Source organism: Morone saxatilis, unplaced genomic scaffold (assembly GCF_004916995.1).
Source record: "Morone saxatilis isolate NCDOM2014 unplaced genomic scaffold, NCSU_SB_2.0 Contig11, whole genome shotgun sequence".
NCBI classification, from domain to species: Eukaryota; Metazoa; Chordata; class Actinopteri; family Moronidae; genus Morone; species Morone saxatilis.
The window spans coordinates 5,884,280-5,892,600 of record NW_023339663.1 but is presented as its reverse complement, the minus strand read 5'-3'; the positions used below and the strand labels follow the sequence as shown (position 1 = coordinate 5,892,600).

General features: G+C 37.5%; 1 protein-coding gene across 3 annotated transcripts in view; it reads left to right on the top strand.

The window, feature by feature from the left end:
• Positions 1 to 3,015: 3,015 nt before the first annotated feature.
• The window catches only part of tspan4a (tetraspanin 4a), a 117,303-nt gene continuing 111,997 nt past the window's right edge, over positions 3,016 to 8,321 (top strand). Inside the window, exon 1 of one of the 3 annotated variants that reach the window (XM_035682064.1) lies at positions 3,016 to 3,123. The gene's annotated coding sequence lies outside the window, so the exon portion shown is untranslated. Of the gene's footprint in view, positions 3,124 to 8,221; positions 8,295 to 8,321 lie in introns of those variants that run through there. The other 2 variants (XM_035682065.1, XM_035682066.1) reach the window with 2 other exon arrangements.

The following is an 8,321-nucleotide window of genomic DNA, read 5'->3' as shown; positions in this document are numbered from 1 at the left end:
AGATACTACCTATAATCTTTGACTAAACACTAATAAAAGTTAACCTTTGTGTTTTTGAGTATTTGAGCTGGTCCATAACAAAATTAACCCACTTCTGTATATAGAGTAACTTATCTATCTAAATGATCTATTCAGTAGGCAATGTATTTCAGCATTCTTTGTTGTACCACAACCTTGTATATACAATACAATCTGACCTTACCAACCGTTTGTTGCTCTTGCTTGTTAGCTTTAAGTATACATTTGATTATGTTTGTTTAGCTGTACATCTGTGTTTGTATTGCGTTGTAAATTTTGTCCTCTGCACTGTGTGCGAGTATATTGGGAGTTACTGAGTAAGAATGAATTAATTACGATTTTATTTCCATCATTTACGTGGCTGCTCCCTCATGGGATTATTCAGACACATTAACTAACAACAGAGCAAACATTCCAGCATGTTAACCCTCCACCATCTTACAGCAAAATACATAAACAACAGCCAAACATGAACATAAACCTTCCACAAATGACGTTCCAAAAGATATCCCACAATAGAAATACAACAAATGCACAAACAGACCAACACAGCCCCCCTAAGAACAAGACACAATATGTAAATCCAACAAAACAACAAAAACGTCCGCATCCGTTAGTTCAATCCACTGTATATTTGATCCAATTCATAAACCAATAGTCTACAATCAATGTCAAGTCTGAGGAACTCATCTATTGTATGTTACTTGTCTCGTCCTATCCCACGCTTTAGAAAGATGTTCAGAAAATTATAGTAGATGTTCAAAACATTATAGAAAAGGTGTTCCATTAAAGCTCCATTCTCAATACCTCAAATCTAAATCACGAACATGGATTTTCATGAAAACAATATTTGCCGTATTTCATGACAATGGACAAGGACAATATAAAATGAAATTAAGTTTTGTTCTCCACTTCATTTAACTCACAGTATTCACAGATTCTTTCATCCTTGGTCACACCTCTGTATTTTCAATGTGTAATGAGATATACCACATCTTAACTGATCACAGAATGATTTCGAGTTATAGGTAAATTATATGCAACATATTTTTCACATTATAATTGTTCTTGAATAAAACAATAAGCTCTCAGTTTTGGCTTCTGACAGATTCCTTCTAACCATTAATGTATGCATTTGGCCTGGACTTGGTATCTAAACATTACACCTTTGCTTTTTGGAAATATTTCACCCTCTTCTAACATATCAAATATTTCAGATGTCCATTCACCTTTGAGAAGTTTCCTTATATGTGTCAACATACTGGACCTATAATCTGATTCTGAATATCTCCTCAACATGCAAACTCAGTGTTGACCTGGTTTTGGAATATACAGTGAATGTTGATAAGAACAAAAAGTACATCTAGTTCCTGGAACCAAAATGCTGTTATTTCAGTTTGGGGCACAATAAAACTCACAAGCACCCAGATTGAAATAGCTCAACAACTATTGAATAAATTGTTGTGGAAAATTGGTGCAGACGTTCTTGCTTCCCAGAGTGTGATCCTAGACTTTTCTTCTAGCGTGTCCAGCAGGTCAAAGTTTTCACTTATTCTGTGGAATGTCCCAATATCTACTAGAGAGATTAACACAAAATACAGCCATGCTTCCCTGATAATGGATCCTAAATACTTCCTCTGACTTTTCCTCTAGAACCACCATGGAGCTCACAATGTCTTAACCACTACTGGATGTATTGTCATGAAATTTGGCACAGACATTTACGAGGCCCTTAGGATTTATTTCAGTAACTTTCTTCATCCCTTAATTAGTCATTTGGTGCAATCCACAGGTCAAAATGCAACTAATTCTCAGCTGTATTTTTTGTAGTGCTAATCAGCAAATGCTAGCAAATACCACTGTGTGCATGTTGTCCTTGTCTTCCCCTGTGTGTTTCTATTCTCCTCTCTGTGTGAATGGTCAATGATGTGTTTGAGCTTTGCCTCTTCTGTTTGTGCCGTCTGTCTCCTTTTCCAGGTCTTCATAGTGGAGTGGAAGCTGTGCTGCACATTTTAGCTTAAATGATAGGCGTAAGTTCACTGAAAAATGTTTGTAATGTAAAATATCTTCATTTTGGGGCTTTTCCAAGCAAATATTGATGTGTGTGATTGTTTGCAATTCAATCAGTGTATATTTATGCCACCCCTTAAAGTCTCTATGCCATCCTTGTGCCACCACATGAATATTTCTCTTGATCCGTCCCTTCTCTTGATCCGTCCCTGTTACAGTCGACCTATTAATTGTGATTTAGATTTTGTCTATTCTCTACACTTAACATCTTTTTTATTTAATTTTATTTAACCTTTATTTAACCAAGACTTGAGATTACAATCTTTTTTCGAGGGAGACCTGATATCTGTTGCATGTCTGTCTGTCCATCTTGGGTGTGGGATCTGTCCTCTGGGTCCATTTTCCCATGTATTTTTTGGGGAAGTTTTTCCTCATCTGAAATTGACGGTCTAATGACAAACGGTGTCATATGCTATGCAGATTGTAAAGCACCTTGAGGAAAATTTGTGATATTGGGCTATATGAATTAAATTGACTTGACTTGACATTATGCTAAAACGTATCAGAAGCCACAGGCCACATCACAGTCCTGATTTGATTTGTTAGAATTTACATTAAGTTTAATCTTACTGACAAAAGATTCAAAAGCAAGCCTCTTTAATATGATGAGCTGTGAAAATAAGTTGTCATTTATGATGAATATATTACTTTTAGTTAATGAAAAAGAATTTGCTTACAAACCATCAAAGTGTTTGTGGACGGCCAAAACTATTTGTGTTCATTATAAGAAGCTATTTGTATTCATCAGAGTCTGCTTTTAAATCATCCACTGAATCAGAGCAAATTAGCCTATAAATTACTTTTGAAAAAGTGCCAGTGAGTCAAAAGCTCTAGTGCTATGGCTTTAACCACCACTAGATGTCGCCATTTTGCTGTATGGTGGGCGAGTGACAGTCACATGAGCACCCATGTTGAGAGAGAGAGAGAGGGAGAGAGAAGGAGAGAGAGGGAGTCAGTGGAAAGGAACAACTTGGGAAGTTTTGTCATACAAGAGGGACAGCCGGGAGAGAGTGTACAGTGTGAAATAAGTGAGTGGTAAGTCATTTCTCTTACTATTCAGACGAGATTTCTCTTATTTCTGACTTTCTCCTCTTCTCTGCTTTACCTTTACTCTTTAATTCTATATTCCAGCTCCAACAAAGACGTCAGTGACCTTGTTTAAGAGATTTAACTTTGATAAATTGGGAGCTTTTGTGGGCTGAGTTTGTCTAATTAGATGGGATAAACTACATCCAGCTTCAATTTATCTTCTGTGAATTGGTTAATGAATGTTGCACTTGGTTTACTTAAAGGTGGGATTACATTAATCATACTTGAGCTCACCGTTTACCAGTAGTATGATCTGCATATAAAACCAGTCTTTAATACTTTTTTTGGTCCATACTATCAGTTGTTATGATTGTGGAACTGTGGTGATGTGTGAGAATGAGGCTGTCTGATTGGCTGAGGAATGTTTCCCTGGAACTCGATGAAAGACAGAAATAAACTTGTGGAGAAGAACAACATTTCAGAATACCAACCATTCCTCAAGCTATTTCCTCCCATCAGTTTTTTTTCTGGAGGGGTTACAGGAACTTAAGGCCTCACTGACTTCTCAAAGCCATGGCTGGCTGGCAAAGTGCAAAGGAATTCACTGCTATACAATGTCCCCTTATGTTGGGCTATAGCAGAGGTAATCCTAAATTCTCCCAGATGAAGCTGCTACATATTACATGTGGTTTATTAAAAATGTATCTTAACTTTCATAAAGGCATGGCTAAATTAAAGAAAAATCTATATTAAAAACAGTTAAAAACCTTGTATTCTAGGTCCTGTGTGTTTGTTTCATGGTGATTTTTTTCTTGTTGTTGCATCAGCGGGATTTGAAAGCAGTAAAAATGTCTCAGCTGTCCAAAAACATCAACGCTAAGAGACAAGTTGTCGGCATAAGTCCCTCAGAATGAAAGAGCATGTTTTTTTTTTATAGACTCTAAATCTTTTACTGATTCTCAGCAGTCATACATGGAGAAATATATTGTCATAGAGCGAGAGATGCCATTTTATGTGCACTGACAAAAAACCACGATAGACCACAATGCAATGCAGCCAAAAGACATTTGAATGAGAAGCACCAATCACTCAGCTAGAGAAACTCTGGAAGCTTTTGCACTTTCCATTATATGAATACTAAAAGTTTACCCTTCCCTTAAGAGTTGCTGGGGATATTGCAGACCTCGAAACTGCTGCCCACATTTCCAGTTGAATTTAATTAAATTCAATACAATTCAAACGGAAAGAAACTATTATTTTAAGTTTATGAAATACACCTTTAGTTTTAGCTAGGTGTACCTAATGCACTGCCAACAGAGGGTATATTAAAATAATATAATATAAATAAACAGTAGTAAAGAAAACTTAATGGCACTACTCAGATTATTGGACCAGGGTAATCAAACAGTTACTTGATTTGTTGATTAAAAGGGATAATCAATAACTAATTTAAGTAATTATAAGGTAAAACAGAAAACATATGAGGTTACAGCCTCTTGAATATGAGGACTTACGTTTTTAGTATTTTGGGCGTAGTAACTTGTAGTTGGGAATGCACCAATCAGACTTTTTCGCTACTGAAAACAGTTCAGATACGTAAACAACACCAATTCTGATATCATTGATTTTATTTCTAAATTTAAAATATGTACAACAGCTACCCCATTGCTTATAAATAAACAAGACAATATTTTGCATTGGAGAATCATTAATGACCCTTAAACTATAAAACTGATCTGTTACATCTGTCTGATCCCCTATCTGCATATAAGGACCGGGCTTATTCCGATCCAGAGGATTGGATTGAAGCATCCCTACTTGTAATAGGCATTTCTCAGTATTTTTGATTTTCATCACTGAATAACTCCTGAATTTAAAGGCATAACAGATTGATGAATCAAACAATATAAACTACGTAAGGGCATATTTTTACTTTATAAATAAACTCAGCTCACGTTCTATATATAACCTAATGACTACTGCTCCTGACATGCTCACAGTGACAGTCAGACTGCCATGACACATTCCAGGATGTGCACAGAGACAGTAAAGAGAAAGAGGCAGCTTCTCTTTCCCATGTCCTCCCACATTTCATCAGTCCCAGCACTGCTGAACTGACGGACTGATGGCTCTGGACAGTTGGCAGCTGCCCACTGTTTACATTTATCCTGCAAAAACTGGCCAAAGACCAAAGCTGCTGCAGATACAGAGTTTTCAACCTGAATCCGTTACCCCTCCCTGCTTAAAAGTGCACATGGCATCTAGCTATTTTGATGGAAGCAGTGAAAATATGTTTGAGGGACGAGATGTTGAGTGTTTTCTTTAATCGTCACAGCTGGTGTTTGTCCAGCTATAACTCTCTGGCCAACTTGTGGGCTTCTCTAGGTGTGGTGACTCTCTGGATAATTGCCCCGAACACTGGCTTTACTGAAGGTGGATGTAACAAGGCTGCATTGTACTGCTCCCTGCAGGTGTGTGTGTGTGTGTGCATGTGTGCGTACGTGCACTGCTCTGCTCTAAATTCACTCACCCAATTTTCCCTCAGTTCTATGTTCCTTCAGTACATTTTTTTTTTGCCAGATTTCAGCCGGTCCTGTCTCACTTTGTTCCCTCAGTATATTTTATGCCTGCAGTTTTCATCCTTGTGGTTTCATAGCCCACTTTTCTTCAGTCCTCCCAGAAGAAGAAAGGGCAGAGAATCATACGAATATGTGGCGATGAAAAAAAGTTGTATGTGCAAGGTGTTTCTTTAGCTTCTTTTTCTGATGTTTACTCTCCTGCCCTAGTAGAAGGAATTGTGCGAGCATATGAATGAAAAATATATAGTATCTTCAGGGAAATCAGGACCGAGGTGAAATAAGGTGATACAGGATGGATCCAGTTTTAGATTTTGCTCAGCATCCACAGTGAGAGAGTGCAAAAACACAACGTGATACCACACAGCTAAACATTAATTATAATTACACCACAGCAGATATGAGATACTACGAAGTACGATAAGCCCAATATTAATTAATTAGCCCGATACGCACAGCATTAGATAAGATACAATGAGACTAAACTTCAATGGTTCCGCTGGGTCAAACTAGGTAACTGCAGCAGGACACAATAATAGGACACAACAATGAATACACACCATAAAAACCCCCACGTCTTCCAAAATATGGACCTCAGTGCTCCGGCCCTGGTTTTAACAACATATCAACAGTACCATCTTAATATTTTGCCTAACAGCACCTCTAGATTCACTAATAATTACCAACTTAAATCTTGTATGTTTAATCCATACAAAAAGTGCAACTCCAACTATTTGGTTTTAAGTGGGACTTCTTGTATATTTTCAAGTCTATGTTAACATATTGTATGTTTCATTTTCCACACGGGTCATGTACGGAGCAGCATTGTTTAAAGCTGTCTTAACAATAAGTACGGTTATGCAGGCAGAGTGTGTTTGACACCCACAGTCACAGTGACATTAATTTGCACTTAACTGCACATACTTAATGTCACACACGGTGGTTGTTTTATTTTTCCGTCCGTCCTGTGCACATGTGTGGCACCGACATGGTCTCCTCTTACATTTTGAAGGGTCTATTCTGTCCCCTCCGATCTTTCTTGTTGAGAGCTGTGCTGTGATGTTAGTGCCGAGTGAAAAACCACAAGCCATAACCACACTCTTTCACTGCTGCTGACTCCCAGTCTCACGCCCAGTTTAACACAGAAAAAAGTACAAGACAGGAGGGTTTTTTTCCCTCACTACATTTCTTGATGTTTCCTCCCTTCCTCACACCCTATATCTCACTCTGTCCACCATAATTTACTCGTCCTGGCTGACATTCCCAGCCATATATTCTACTTAGTTTTTGTGTTTAGACTGCTAAGACTTGTTCTCTTTGTAGGGTGACAGAAATAGCAGCAAGCATTTACATTCTGTATATAGCTGTTTTTTTTAGCCTTCTTGGTGGTGCAACGGCAGATTAATCCTTACATAACATGTCATTTTGCATTGCATGGGGTGTTCTTTAATCATGCAGGCAGCCCACAAAGTCAAAATATTTCCTGTACATTTCTGTTTGTATGGTCAAAGTTATTTTTGCTTTCCTGTCCTCGAATGTCTCACAAAGCTTTCTTTCTACATGCTCTGATATGATCACATTTTCCCAAACGTTCGTATGAGCAGCTCATACTGAATGAAACATCTCAGAGTAAGAGCTTGACTCTCATTTACATTCATTTCTGGCAGCCAGTCGTGGCGAGTCTTTGTTGATCTTAATAGATTTAGTCTAACTTTATAGAGGTTGGCTCCCTAGACACGGATCATGCTATAGCCTCAGAGTGAAAATCAATTTTCATGACTTTAAAATGGAGAGCATCTGTCTACTAGATTTGAAGAACAATGTCTTCAGAAACTTTCAAAATCCCATGACATCCTGAAATGTGCCACTCTGAATACAAAGTAAATTAGAATTTGTTGTTACCATATAATAAATAATTTATCACAGCTTTATTTTTTTGTTTTCCCCAGTTTTAGCAAAAAACATTTTCCCATTTAAACCGAGTTGAAATTGTAGTTTGAGCTCCTCTTAGATGTGTCTTTGTTTGCTTGTCCCATCTGGGTTTGGGGATTTTTTTTGCTGTTCAGAATTTGCAGTTTTTCTCCATCTCAATAGGGAGCCTCTGTGAACAGCCATCTTCAAGTCACTGCAGAGACTTTGAATAGGATTCATTCGGGCACTCAAGCACTTACATATTCTAGTACTGAAGCTACTCTATTTTGTATTATTACTGGTTCTCATGCATGTTTTTTAAAAGATAAACTGTAATACACAATTAGTTGTAGCTTCTTGTTATTTTCCTGTCTATGTCTGTCTTCTTTTGATCTGAGTAGTTGTCTCAATATAAATAACTGATTAGAATATTTTCATACTGCTCTGGATAACACACATCTGCCGAATCTTACAGAAAACTTTGTTGAAAAGTAAATTGGCACTAACGTTTATTCGGAGAGGACATTTTAAAGTCTCAGTTTGGGTTCATTGTTTTACTGCTGCTGTGGCAGGAACTAATGAAACACTTCTTTATTCTTTTTTAGGCGATTAAACACTACAGTGGTGTATCCAGACTGTTTTGACTGGGTCCAAAGGGGCCCAAGTGGGACACTAACTTATACAGTGGTGGTATGAAGTACACACACACACACACAC